The 12,500-nt window shown below is 48.8% G+C and overlaps 1 protein-coding gene across 5 annotated transcripts in view; it reads right to left on the reverse strand.

Moving 5' to 3' along the window:
• The window catches only part of LOC126578606 (tyrosine-protein kinase Src42A), a 73,617-nt gene that overhangs the window by 32,765 nt on the left and 28,352 nt on the right, over positions 1-12,500 (reverse strand). For 4 of the 5 annotated variants that reach the window (XM_050241359.1, XM_050241361.1, XM_050241358.1 and 1 more), the window contains exon 2: positions 1-390. This exon is cut by the window's left edge and continues 4,100 nt beyond it. The exons of the other annotated variant lie outside the window; for it this stretch is intronic. The gene's annotated coding sequence lies outside the window, so the exon portion shown is untranslated. The remainder of the gene's footprint in view (positions 391-12,500) is intronic. 5 annotated transcript variants of the gene reach the window in all.

Here is a 12,500-nt window from a genome sequence, read left to right on the forward strand (position 1 = left end):
ACTTTCATCGCTTAACGGACGGCGTGCGTCACAGTTACATCTGGTGGAATGCCGGAATTTGTCGTTCAATTACACCACTTCCTGCCCCTTTCTTCTCTCTCTCTCCCTCTCTCCGCTACGATCACAGTAGGAACAGAACAGATGCTGCAACTCTGCGCAGAAACTGCTGAATGGCAAGACGTTACGGGGTGGTACTGGTGGTGCGCGATCACGGACAACATTTGCCACAAAAATCAACGACACAGTTCGACGATTTCGACTTTGTAAGGATTGTATCACTGCACCAGCATCATGCTTTCGCTGGGTCGCGTTCACACTGCAAAGTCTCACAACACGGTACCGGAAGTAAATGCACTGCACTGTTCTTAGACCGGGGGGTTAATGCGGGTTCTGTGCACAGAAGGGAAATTAAAATTTAAAAAACCATTCATTTTGGAAGCGAGTCCGTGTTCGAGAAGCTTGCGAACGGTTGCGCGCACTGCGTGTGTGCCGTATGTGCTCGGTCTATCCGGATTAAGGATGCACAGGGAAGCAAGCGTCCGACTACATTTCACTCAGAATTCACCAAATTTTATTCCTCATCACATTTGGCATCAACAACAAAATTAGTTCAACAAGCTACCGTTTGTTGTGTTACCAGCAACAAGAAAATGGCCTTTGGAGTTCATAGTTTAGTGGAAGAATTAAAAGTTTAATACGCTTCGACCATACAGTATGCAAAAAAAAGTTTATCCAACACCATGTATTTATATTGTACAGTATTGTACATTTTTTACTCCACAATAATGAAATATGCATTTTTTCTCTCAATTTCAACAATGCGATTCAGTTCTTTTAATCCTAAAAACATCTTTTAGGGCCTATTTTATGGTTTTATCGCCAAAAATAATGGAGTTGTGCACCTAAGAAGCGTGAAGAGACGAGTTTTTCTAATCTTGCTCGACTGTTTTTGTAATATCTTTGTTTCTAGAAGGTATTTTTGAAAAATATAAAATGCATAGTAAAGAAGAATAAAACAACAAAAATATTAATATGCGATACAGATTAATGTGCTAAGGGTTTCCCTGACAAATCCGACAAAATCTATGTTTCTTGCAAGGGGTGGATACACTTTTTTGCATACTGTATATCGGAATCACAAAATATATAACATGTTCATGGATTTATTCATGGATTTGTTCATAAGTGATAATATTGTGCTATGCAGGGCAAGTCATGACAGTTCTAGTAGACGCTAAAACTATTCAAAGGGAACTAACTGAGGATCAGATACTAATTGGATACTTAAAGTGACTATAATCCGTATTTGCATAATATTACTTTGTCAAATATAAAATCTAATGCCGAAAAAGGAATGTTAATGAAAATTGCCCGCGAGATGCCCAAAATGTTAAGAAATTGTTTCATGAAATTGAAAAAAAAAAATTATATCTTCCTCTTCAACCTTAATGCCTTTGTTTCCCAAAAATAAAATCCAAAAAGACTTATGCAAACACCAAGGATTAACATTACACAGCACACAGTGCAAGGGTGTTTCGATTAAGTAGGTTGATGAGCTTTCCACAACCCCTAGTGTGAGGTTCATTCAATTCGTTTGTCTAAAAATAAAACACCACCACCATATTATTGGTATGCAATTGTGGAACCGCAGGTAGTCGTCCTGGATGCTCCAGGGGGGTGCGTCCCCCATTCATTCATCATCGTTGACAGTCGATATTGCCAAAAAATTATCTAACACTACTAATTACGTGACACCATCTCGGTGCGCCACGCGTGAACGCAAACCAAAAGGCGGTACAGAGGTACATGTACAACACATCGCACCAGCACGGCGGTTCGTGGTACGGGGTTAGTTGAAATTCAGCAAACACCTCTGACGTTATTACCCCGAAAAAGGCGTTTACTAGGGTTTGTGTTTCTTCGATTGTTTTGCCGGCCACGGTATCCAGTCGGATCCATTCAACAAAAAAGAAACGTAAAGCAAGCAATCGCGAATCGCGGTGGAAAACATTGTTGCAAATTCGCGCCAACCTACGTTGCGCTTTGGAACTGGAACAAAAGACTTCAACGCGTTGCATGACGATAGTAAGCGACGAACCTGTCCTCTTCTGTGCTTTTGGGAGGTGAATTTGCTTAGGGATCTGCTTGTGCTGCAGGTGGGAAGCTGGCAGCCCCCTTCAAGTAGCGAATATTATCAATTCGTAGTTACTGAAGAGCAGTTTGTTCTGTTAAAGCATCACTGCGCGCAAAGAGCACTGTCTGGTGCCTTTTTGGGGGAAAGAAGAAGAGAAGAGTGGTGCGATCCGTGGTACCGATTTGCTCAACACAAATCCACCTTCTTGCATCAACATCAACTGCCACACCATTGAGCATTGAGCATCGAGTAGCAGCAACAGGTCGGTCCAATATATAATTGATGGCGTGTATAGCCTGCCCAAACAAATCGTTCACCGATCAGTCAGCCGATACGTGCAGTCTGCGCGCACACACAGCGCTACCTCCGCTCTCGGTGGAGGGGATGATCCGACCGGAGCGATCCACCGGTCGCGCGCTTCGAGTAGTTAATATTCCAAACGATGAGTTCTACGCGAATGCCACTCCATCCGCGTACCGCACGCGTTCAACAGCGCCAAGGCAGGCAGGCAGGCAGGCAGGCAGGCAGGCCAGGGCACCACCGCCAGACCACCGCCAGGTCGCGCTGGCTACACATAGTTATTAGCAGCCCTGCACACGATTCGGCATTGCAGCGTTTGACTTCTTCCTGTCCACTACCATCGTGAGCGAGCGCGCACAGCCATCATGGCCACCGAGCGCACACCACAGAGAGACTAGGATTTCCCCCTTCACTTCAGCTGAGCGTGAAAGGTAAGCATTAAATATTGCGAAGAGCATCGCACACCACAACGGTGCTCGCTCGTCGGTGAACCTCGATTACTGCGCCGGGTCTGCGACCGACCGACCGACCGACCACCAGTGCCCGCCACCGCCGCTTTAGAGGTCGACTCCGTTGGAAAAACTAGGTTTGTGTTTGTGCACAGGGGGGAAGAACTGTCTGTCGCTCGAGACGCCCGAAAAGAGATGCTTCACGCACGGCGACGCATCGATCAAACGCGGTTGGACGAACGGAGTGTGTTTGGTTTGGTCGAGTTGGGACACAAAACCATGCCGCCGATGCCGATGCACCCACTCTTCACGTTGGTCAATTGCTCATCACCGACCGATGGCAACCTTGCGCAGATGCTCTGCTGCTCTGACAAAAAAAAGAGGTTGTTTGTTCGGCATGAAACAAACAGTGGAACGGTTTTTCGCACAAACGCCCAAAAACGCTAACAAGATGATGAAAGGAGTTTGAAAGCGAAATGAGATGCTCACAGAGATGGCAGCCCAACAAGCACTTGCAGATGGATTGCCAATCATTTCTTCCTCGAGCTCGACGGCGACCATGACTTTTACGCAAACGGTGAGAGAGCCGGGAAAGCATTTTGTTACCTTTTTGGAAAACCAAGCGGCACCGGGTATCAGCTCGCGATCGTGAACTGTGAAGCGCGATCGCTCGCCTACCATCATCCGGTGGTGGCATCGCCGATCGATCGATCGATCGATCAGACGCCACACCATCGCCTTCGTCATGCTTTTTGGCGCACACAATCGATACACGCTCGACCTTGAAACAGTTTCATATATTGCTCCCCGTTGTCGTCGTCGTCGTCGAACCACCGCCACAATAATGCACACCACCCGCCCAGCACCACAAAACGGTCCCCGGCACCACAAAGCAACTGAGGTGCAGGTCGAGCAACTAACTGCGTCGATACGCTGTGACGTTGTGACGCTCCCCCTGTGACGGTTCAGCGGTGGAATCACTGCTTTGTGCTTTGTCATTTTGGCAGCACTCCTACCCCTGTTGCCCTCTGCACACACTGGAAGTGTGGGATGGAAAGTGATCCACAAAAAAAAAACACGAAAGAGCAACAGAGTGTTTGATCGAGAGAAAAAAATAGCAATCCAAAACCAGAGGACAGTGTGGTCATCTCATCAGCTTTCTGCCATCGAGAGTCAAGCAGGAATCAACAAATCGGGAAATGTCGCGACACCGGCCATGCCAATTGTCACATTTGATGAATGGCAACCCGGGGGAAATCTCACACTGCTTCAACCGACCACCGCTCCACTCCATCCATTACCATAATCAAACGTTGGCCAGCGTTATAACACAGCGCGGATCACATCGCGGAGATGCCGATGGACGATAGACGGGTTGTGGCGTGGCGGGATCGGGGTTGGAAAAGCCAAGATTACTCCGATTTGCATAAGTACGATGCAGCAGCAACACCGGCACCAGCAGCAATAGAGACTGCTCGAAACGATTGCCTCTGTTAAGATTAATTTGTTGCGAACTACCGGCAGCAAGCGCACATGCTGCAAGCAAGTTTGAGCAAACGTTGAGTCACAAAAAAAAACTCGCTTTTCTAAACGCGCTCGCGAGCCCGTGATCGCCGGTGTCGGGTGGGCAGTAGTCTGGGTTTGTTGTGAGAAGTTGTTCTGGTTGCTGTTTGCTCCGCTTGCTGACAAGTTTTCCTGTATCTCCGCGCCGCGACGGCGGATAATGAAATGCAGCGGGGTGTGTGTTGGTTTAAATGGTTAATAGATTCGGAGTCGTTCGGAGCGAGCACAGCACGCGTCATAAGCGTCGCGTCTATTACGCGTCTCTGGCCATTCATTTCGCAATCTGACACAAGCAGCAGCAACAGCAGCAGCAGCAGAAGGGAGTCTTGATACAAGAAATACTCGATGGTAAAAAAAAAGGGAGTTCTCGTTTATGCTCGAGCGCCAACCAACCGGGGGGGTGTCCCAGCGTGTCTCTCTTGTGACTTGATTTGCCTCTCTAACCTTGAAACTCGTGCGCGCTGCTGTACGCAGAAACGAAGTTCCGTCGGTCTAAGCGGCGCAAACACGGGCAGGCAAAATGGTCGCTCACCGCTGTGTTTTTTGCTGTTCGAAAATGCGAATTATGAAGCTGCTGCTTGTTGCTGCCTCCCCCTTTACCGTGCGCAAGAACAAGTCGGGCGCGAATCAGCTGGTGGAGCTGCTTCCACCTCCCCCGGGCAGGGCACAGCCAAGCCAGCAGCCAATCACTTCCTCGAATGTGTTGGCGCTTGTGAACCACGAGAAGGCTGGTGGTGTGGTTACTCCGAGCACTGTAAGAGCAACAAGAGCAGACGAAGACAATCGAGCCCACCACATACACCACACCACCGGCGGTCACAATCGTGTTCTCAAGGATACGCAAAAAGCGAGCCTCCGGTACAAGATTGATGGGGCCTACACCAACACATTCACACTTGTAGATCCCCCGGGGCGAGTTCTTTAGCAGGGTAGTGCCGTGCAGAACGGTGCAACCTGAATTGTGCAGCCAAATATCGTTGATATATTACAATATCGCAATGTAAACTCAATATAAAAGAATTGTTTTTATATATATTAAATATAAAAACAATCTAAGTGACATGTAAACATGAGTAATTATCATATCATCAACAAGTCAAGACCAATCCAGCCAATGCTTCGGTACCGTAAATTTTTAACTGAATTGGCGACTAATCGGACAAGCACGGATCAATACTTTTCTCGAAAAATTGAGAACATAACATTTTTCTTTAAAATATTTGGCGTTTATGAAGCTGAATTTCTAATTATATACTTAAATAGCTTTAAAAGCATATCTGTTACTGATACACGTATACAATACCACGACCAACAACGGGTTCTCTACTAAAAGTGTAAAGAAATGACACAAAAAAAAAAAGATTTGCCACACCTACAATCCTCCACGAGCGGATGCCGACGGAAGACGAGAACAGGCGAGCGCAAGATCGATCGAAAGAGTGAAAGAAAGAGCGAGAGTGGTCAGGAGAATTCTTGCCATTTATTGGCATTATGCTAATTGATTTCACCTCCTGCCTCCTGCAACGCAAACAAGTTTGCTGCTGGCAGCGAGCAGCGAATGAAACATATTTATTACAATCAGCTGCTGGCTGGAAATTCACCATTTAATTGAGTATCCGACAGGTCTACCCCACCGTCCTTGTCCGTTCTTTTGGCGAACTGGGAAATGATTTCTCTAATGAACTCTGTTTCGGTTCCGTCCTCTGCCCCGAGGAGATGAAATCCGTCGCCACATTCGCTCACGCGCAACATTGTAGCGACCGAACAATACCGACCAATCTTCACACTTTCCTACTTTCCATTCTTTGTTCAACCAATTCGAACCTTGCATATATGCGCCATGAGCCACGAGAGATGCTGCTTCCCTTCCGCTGTTTGCACATTGTTTGCACACTCCACAGCTTTCGCGTGTGCCCGGTATTCTTCGCAGGGAGCACCCAGAAGGGAAATTGCCATCCGGCCAAGATAACAGGAGAATCGTGATCTAGGTTAGTGTTTTGCCGTGTATTTGCCCACCACATCGACCACATCGACGACGCAAAAAGGGTCATTTCTGTCGAAGCGAATGATCTATACTAATGGAAAGTGCGCGATCAACGCCGCAAGAACGGTAGCGCTGCAGCAGTGCACTGGCAAGGAGCGCGGCCCATTAGCTGTAAGTACTGAGCCATTAGCGTAAGAATGTGAATCAGATTAGAGAGAAGAGCGACATAGGGCTGGTAGGTGGTTCGATTTATGGTAAGCTCTCTGCATCACGCAGAACAAGGGAAATTCTACGATCGTTTACTACCAAGTACCAAAAGGTTTCATTAAGATCCAAAATGTCAAAACACTTTGCTCGATCATACATTTGTGGAGTTCACCAATCAGTGAATGTACCTTACTGATCGGTCATCATAAATCCAAGCACACTGGCGTGATGAGTGTAATTTACTAATGTACGGCGCATCGTGGTACGTGTCACACGAACATCGACACTCGATTGGACTTGGGCGTGATAGACAATCAATCGAACTTCGGGCGATCGTAAACCACCGTGAACGGTGCTGCTCTACGGTTGTCACCACGCACTTTACAATCACAATCAGCGGCAGAGCCTTGGTTACAATATGGCGACGAACAAAGGCCAGCGTACAGGAGTTTACGCACCTTCGATCCAACCTGCGAAGCGGTACCATGGTTGGCTGTCTGTGCTAGTAACACCTAGCCTTAAGCCGGCCACACTCTGTTGCATTTGAAAATACTTTCCATCGATTGAGTGCATTTCAATCGGTTGCGATTTGCTACAAGCTCCTGTAATGTGCCCTCAGACACGGCGATCGGGAGGAATTCGCCACAGCACGGCCTTTAATTGTTCCCTCCTAACGTCTATTCTCTAACCCAAAGCCCAGAAGCCCGTGTGCCCCGGTGTGCTCTAGCCGATCAGCTGGCCAACCGTTCGACGAGTTGCAATCCTTTCTCTTTTGCTCGTGTCCGCAAGTCCTAGGCGAGCCGCGCGGTACCAGCTGATCAAATGCCTCGATTGCCCTAAGAGCGTACAAAACCAAGTTCAAATTTTTTTTAACCACTCAAGAGAGTATGTGTAGTGGCGGTGGTCATGCTCTGCTTACGTATTGGTGTTCAGGCACCCGGGGAGGGTGCCTAGAACCCCTCACAATTCGCTTTCAACTCTTTCGTCAAACTTGTTCGCGCTCGGTCGCCAATAAACGACGAACCTCCTCTCTCCTGCCGGTGGTTATAGCATCCACAGAAGCGTCTAGATGTTCCATGAAAGAAGTAGAGAGTGAGAGAGGCGAAGCATGGAAGTGTTTTCACTGAAGACACCATCCTTATTCCAAACCCTACGGAAATGACTTGTTTTTCGCCATGAATTTAATGGAAGCGAGAGCTTATTCCGTTCCGTAGTCCACTTATGGTTCGTTCGCAACTATACACGAGATTCAGCAGCACTAGTCACGGGTGTAGGGTGTTCTTTTATGGCAATAAGTAATAATGTGTGGTCGCAATACGATGGATTAGTCACACGCTGGGTGTCGCCGTTCCCGTGTTACTGAACTGAACTTAGCAAACAGCAAATACTACGCCCCCGGTCGAGAGATGTCTCTCGTATCGCTGGAACTTTCTTAGCCTATTTGATTCCCTCTCTATGATTTATATTTCATCACTCATTTGCTCAATTGAATGGTACACATCAACGGTAATTTAACTGCTCCGACGATAAACATGAATCATCGCTATAGACACGCGTCGGCGACTCTCTCGCAAATACATTCCTGCTACTTTTCAGCGACCCAGCATCGTGACTCCGCGACGATAATATACACTCTCTGCCGTGCTGCTGCTGCTGCTGCTGCGTTGGAATGTACACTCAACGCCAACGGCCAGCATCCATATCAGAGAAGAGAGTACGTGCGGTCACGAACGATACGGCACGGGTTGCCGCTCCTCCTCCTTGGTGGTTCAGGGCAATTACCAATCCACCCATCATCCCCGTGTGCCCGTGCCTAATGGTTCGGGTTGCCACTAATGGGCACATAAAAATATCGTTTTGATAGTCCATCTGATCCTCGAACGAAATGGCAGACGGCGCGATCCTCAGCAAGCAGTCGAAGCATCTCGCGTACTAATGACCAAAGGCTCGTCATGGATCTCGCGCACCATGGATCACGTTGGAACGGGCGGGCATCATCTCTTTCGAGCACCGGCATCAGGGGAGCACGCTATTTGCGTTGATCACGTTGTTGTTAAACGCCTGGACGTTGCGTCGATGGATGCGTAGCTGCCACGAGTCGGGCGGGTGATCGCAAATTCTGATCAAATCTGATCGCCAGCACACGCACAGCACTTATCATCGTTCGCAGCACCGCCCGTGCTAACGGTTCTATTCGTCTCGGAGAGACAATGTCAGCGTGTTCAGGCCGCGTGCCGCTAAAAACTCTCTGTTCCAATTGGTGCACTTACTAGCAGATCAGACGATAACATCTCTAGACGATGGAAGGGAACACAAAAAAAAAGGTTACTTTCTTCCGCTCATGGCGAAAACGTTGAACAAAAGAATTACACTCTTCCTGTGTGCGTGACGCGGTGGTTGTTGAGTTGTTAGAGATACAAAAACCGCTTTCCTACTTAATTTCTAAAACCCCAACATCGAGGAACAAAAAAAACCGTTTATATTGCCCAACCGTCATGGTAATGGTGGAAAGCACGCAGGAGGGTCGTGGCGCAGAAAGTCGCACATCCGTAGCGGGGGCCGGCTGTCGATGGGCAATAAAAATAAATCTTCGACCACAGAGCCACATCCTGGCCATGAATCCTTCTCGACCGGTGGGTTGAAGGAAGGAATAATAATATCTCCCAGCAATAGCGCTATTGTCGCGACGGACACTCAATCGCGCACTGGACTCGCATGGACTTGACACGTTTATTTTTTTGGGAAAGTAAAAAAAAAACGTTTTTATTCCTTTATTGATGCTGCCTTTCGTGCAACTTGAGGGATAGAAATATCGAAGCAAAATCGATAGCCACACAAGCGAAGGAAGAAAATCTTGATCTCAACTTTCAATACGAGGCACAGCACTAGATACTTCCTTTTAAATATTAAAACCTCGTCAATAAACACCCAACCGAACACACACTGTAATTAGTATTACAAAATCGCCCTAGAGACGAGTAGTAGCGCCCCTCGGCTAGCCGTTCAACGGTCGAAAAGTTGAATGGCACTAGACGATTGCAAAAGGAGCATTACTGGCCGGGGCGGCGCGCACCAACCACCGAATCGTTGTGTTCATTGCGGTCAATGTGCGCACCGGTATTAACATCCATGTCACGCCGGCCCATGCACCACCAGCACCGCCACCACCAGTGTGACTACTGCTAGCCGACCACCGGGCTTACCCTCTCGCGAACGTGAACGAAAACGTGCCAAAGGATTTTGTTGGGTTGAGAGCATTGGATCGGTGGTTGTGTTGTACGGACGGAAAATTGCCTCAATTCGTCATCGTTCAGAGCTCGATCGGGTGGCGACGGGCAAGAGAGTCATGCGTGGCGCATGTGAACTGCATGCTTTACTTTTGCTTTTTATGGATCGTCGATGCCAACGAAGAAGCGCACTGCAACTGCAACAGCAACCAGCCAGGCACATGCTGCAAGTCAGCTGATCCATCGTAATGAAGAAAAGTGTTTCAATCCACTTCGAGAGATTAGATCGCGGGCATCGCGAGCTTCGTGTTTAAATTGCTTCTAGAAGAAGCTAACCGGGTCCGGAATTATGATGAGAGACGAGGAGCCGAGACTTTTGGTACATTTGTGGGCAACATTCACTTGATATAAAAAAAACCTCATCAGCGAAACCATTTCACGACGTGAGAGGGCGCGCGAGCTAACGATTCGCTACCAATTTTGCTCCAAAATAGCAAAATCGCACCTTACATAACACCGCACACCCTGTGGCCCACTGGCGATCGTGGTGCCGGTCTCGGCACTCTCATTCCCGTTAGGTGTGTACGTGAGGCGCTGCAGAAAACTACTCCGGCTGGCTGGCTGCTTTTGAAGTTTAGCAACAGCACACACCAGGGCTATCAGGCAAAGGCCATTAGCGCGCGCGATCGCACTGTTCGATGGCGCCGGTAGGTCAATCGGTTCTTCACTGACTGACAGGGGACCCATCGGCCCCCCATTGGCCTCCGCGCAGAAACCTTAAGAAAACCCCTGGAGGCCTGCCGATCAATCCCCTTTTGTGACGCGACTCGATCGATGATTGATGTCCGGGAATTACTTTCCAATGGAGACCCCGTCCGACCGTGAAGGTCCCCCGTCGTCGTCGTCGTCTGGAAGACGCAGCATCCATCTCGAAGGTCTCGAAGGTCATACACCAAGCCCAGCCTGCCTGACAATACAAAACACCCGATGGCATCGGGAACGGTCGAAGATCCCTCACAACGGCACCGAGGATGGGATGGTTGTGTGGTTGGCGCACCTTTTAAAGCCTTAGCATACTTTCCCGTGACGCACCAGCTACGCGTGGTGTGGTGTGGTGTGGTGTTGTTGTGGTCCGGATGGACACTCAGACATGGATGTCAAACTGAGCTCCACATGGATGTCGATTGTGAGCACGTACCAGTTGATTCCTATCCCTTTTTTTCCAGCCAACCAACCCTTCTCTCTTTCTTTCGCTCTTTCTATCTTTTAAACACGCACACAAATAGGCACTCGATCCGCGACAGAGTCTGTGGTTTTCATTTTCCCTCGTGCCCCAACAACAAACCCACCGCACGGAACTGTCGGCGATCTCTAGTGGAGGAAGAGTGGGGCTTTGCAATCCGCCGGTGCACCGTTAACCAAGACTCGAGCCGGCCTCGAGCCCTACTAGGAGGCGCATGCCCGGGGGGGAGGGATGATGATTCCAGGGATTGGTCTTCTGTCACCTGCCAGGTGGAGGTCTTGTCCGTCACAGAGTTTGCCACTGGCCGATCGCTCTTCTTCCTTCATCAACCCTTCGCCCTTGCCCCGGGGGAGGTAAAGCATCATGACGGGAAGAGGGCCGGAGAGTGACGCTTGGCCTCCCCTCGCCTCGCCGATCGCCACCATCTCGCCGATCTCGTCGCGTCGAGTCGCGGGTAAAACCGGATCGATTGGAAAGCGGCAAGAATTTACCGCAGACGACACCGCTAAGCTGGCTGGCTGGCTGGCTGGCTGACTGGCTGTGGTGTGGTGTGAGCTCCGGGAGATGAATTGATCTCCTGCAAGCCAAGATCACCCCGACAGACGGCCACATAAGTGCGTGCTGGAGGCGTGTAGCTAGGGGGTTTGTTTGTCTCTCGCGCGTCACAAGTGATTCCCCCGTACACGCGCGACCTCCCCAAACGCAAAACACCCGATAGTGCGTTCGGTAGAGCGAGAAAGATGGCAGAAGCGAATCAAATATGAATATTCATTCTTTCCTCCATTTTTTGTTTCGTTGTTTTTTTTTTTTCGAACTACGATCTTTTGGTGTCATAAGACATTCTAAAACACTTCTCTCTGATCCACTCGACTTCAGATCGACGCTGAAACGAGTTACGGTTGGTGGGCCAGGCGTTCTTGGAAGATTCCCGCATGGTATGAGCGGATTTCACGACTTAGGTAAGAATGTTGTTAATTGACGAAACACTAAAAACATCCAACCGAAACAATACATCTCTTATGGTGATTTGATCTTTTGGAGAACACTTGGAAGGAGGGTTCGTCGCTTGAAATCTATTGTTTGCCTGCATGTTGTGGGCCAAGTTTTGAAGCTGATCTTCATCTGGTAATCCAACAACAGTTTTGAACACATTGTCTGTCTGTGTCTCTCTCTCTCGCTTGAGTTGCAGTGACAGAGTTGCCACAAAGGAATCCCAATGATTGCAGACCGAAGACACACATAGACATACGCACATACACACGCTTATAAACTGTCGCAAAGTCGCGCACCCCAAAAATCACTTTACGCTTCGCTGTCACCAGCGGCAACACCTTCACCCCCCCACCTCCATCATACTGGATGTGTCCGCGTAGCTGTGCAGCGGGCAGAGCGC

This window comes from Anopheles aquasalis, chromosome 3 (assembly GCF_943734665.1).
Source record: "Anopheles aquasalis chromosome 3, idAnoAquaMG_Q_19, whole genome shotgun sequence".
NCBI lineage: Eukaryota > Metazoa > Arthropoda > Insecta > Diptera > Culicidae > Anopheles > Anopheles aquasalis.